Below are 2468 nucleotides of genomic sequence, written 5' to 3' on the forward strand. Positions count from 1 at the left end.
ACACACACACACACACACACACACACACACACACACACACACACACAGAGTGAATCCCTTGCGGAGCGTAGAGGGTGTAGGTGTACTTTAATCAGGAAATCAGGAGGCCGAGGGGGGACTTGAGAGAGCTTTGGCAGATAAGGTTAAGGAGAATTCAAAGAGATTCTACAAGTATGTTAACTGCAAAAGAGTAACTAGGGAGAGAATAGGACCTCTTAAAGATCAACAAAGCCATCTATGTATGGAATCACAGGATAGGGGTGAGATCCAAAATGAATATTTCATGTCAGTATTTACCATGGGGAAAGACATGGAAGCTAGGGAACTCAGGGAAGTAAACTGTTATGTTCACATTACAAAACAGGAGATTCTTGAAGGTCTTAAAACACATGCAGGTAGATAAAGTCCTGGGACATGTTCAAGCATATCCCTGGACATTGTGGGAAGCAAAGGAAGAAATTGTGGGGTCCCGAACAGAGATACATGAGTCATCGAAAGCCACAGGTGAGTTGCTGGAAAACTGGAGGGCGACTAATGTTGTGCCATTATTTCAGAAGGGCTGCAAGGAAAAGCTAGTGAACTACAGAGCCCAACATCAGTGGTGGGTAAATTCTTAGACGGGTTTCTGACAGACAGGATCTACATGCATTTGGAAAGGCAAGGGCGGATTTGGGATGGTCAGCATAGCTTTGTACATGGGAAATCATATCTCACAAACTTGACTGAGTTTTTTGAAGAAGAGACCAAGACGACTGATGAAGGCAGAGCAGTAGACATTGTCTAAAGGACTTTAACAAGGCCGTTGACAAGGTTCCGCTTGATAGACTGGTTAGTAAGGTTAGATCACATGAGGTCCAGGGAGAACTAGCCAACTGGATACAAAATTGGCTTGATGGGAGGAGACAGAGAGTGATGGTAGAGGATTGTTGTTCAGACTGGAGGCCTGTGATTAGCAGTGTGCCACAAGGATTGCTGAGTGGTCTTCCATTGTTTGTCATTTATATGAACAATTTGGATGAGAATAGAGGATGCATGGTTACGTGGTTTGCAGATGACACCAAAACTGGTGATATACTGGACAGGAAAGAAGGTTACCTAACCATACAATGAGATCATGATCAACTGGGCTAGTGGACCAGAGAATGATAGATGGTGTTTAACTCAGATAAATGAAAGGTGTTGCATTTTGCTAAGACAAACCAGGGCAGGACTTACACAATTAATGGTAGGGACCTAGGGAGTGTTGTCGAACAGAGACACTGAGTGGTGCAGGTGCACAGTTATTTGAAAGTGGTATCACAGGCACACTTGCCTTCATCAGTCAGAGCATCAGTACATTATGTTACAGCTGTACAAAACATTGGTAAGGCCACATCTGGAGCACTGCATACAATTCCCCTGATATCGGAAGGATGTTATTAAACTGGACAGGGTGCAAAAAAGATTTACAAGGATGTTACTGAGGTTGGAAAGTTTCATTTTAAAGGAGAGGCTGGAAAGGCAGGGACATTTTTTCCTGGAGCATAGGAGGCTGAGGGGTGACCTTATAAAATCATGAGGGGCATTGATAAGGTGAATAGCCAAGGTAGTTTCCCTAGGGTAAGGGTCTAAAACTTGACGGCATAGGTTTAAGGTGAGAGGGAAAGATTTAAAAGGGGCCTGAGGGGCAACTTTTTCACACAGAGGATGGCGTATATATTGAACGAGCCAAAAGAAGTGGTAGAGGTGGGTAGAATTGCAACATTTAAAAGAAGTTCGGACAAATACAAGCATAGGAATGGTTTAGAGGGATATGGGCCAAATGCACACAAATGGGACTAGTTTGATTTAGGATACCAGGTCGGCCTGGACGAGTTGGGCCAAAGGGTCTGCTTCCATGTTGTAGAACTATGACTTTATGACAAAGAAAGAGATCTTAAACACACAGTTCCCAGACTCAGATACACACAGACACAGGTCTCTCACACCCAGACATAGATCTAATGTAATGTAGATGTGACACAGCTCACAGGTCCACTTACAGACCATAGATACAGGTCTCACACAGCTCCCTCCGACCCAGACACAAGCCTCACACAGCTCCCCCAGACCCAGATACAGGCCTCACTCAGCCATCAGACCCAGGTATAGGCCTCACACAGCTCCGCTGGCCCTGGATACAGGCCTCACACAGTTTCCTCGGACCCGGACACAGGCCTCACACAGCTCCACCAGACCTAGATACAGGCCTCACACAGCTCCACCAAAGCCAGATAAACACCTCACACAGCTCCCCCAGACCCAGATACAGGCCTCACACAGCTCCCTCAGACCCAGATGCAGGCCTCACAACAGCTCCCTTGGACCCAGATACAGGCCTCACACAGCTCCCCTGGCCCCGGATACAGGCCTCACACAGCTCCCCCCAGACTCAGATACAGGCCTCACACAGCTCCCCCCAGACTCAGATACAGGCCTCACACAGCTCC

General features: G+C 46.7%; 1 protein-coding gene across 2 annotated transcripts in view; it reads right to left on the reverse strand.

The window, feature by feature from the left end:
* Positions 1-2468, reverse strand: part of LOC109912388 (collagen alpha-1(V) chain-like) — a 103820-nt gene that overhangs the window by 24680 nt on the left and 76672 nt on the right. The gene's annotated exons all lie outside the window — the stretch shown is intronic.

Source organism: Rhincodon typus, chromosome 35, assembly GCF_021869965.1.
Source record: "Rhincodon typus isolate 14 chromosome 35, sRhiTyp1.1, whole genome shotgun sequence".
NCBI lineage: Eukaryota > Metazoa > Chordata > Chondrichthyes > Orectolobiformes > Rhincodontidae > Rhincodon > Rhincodon typus.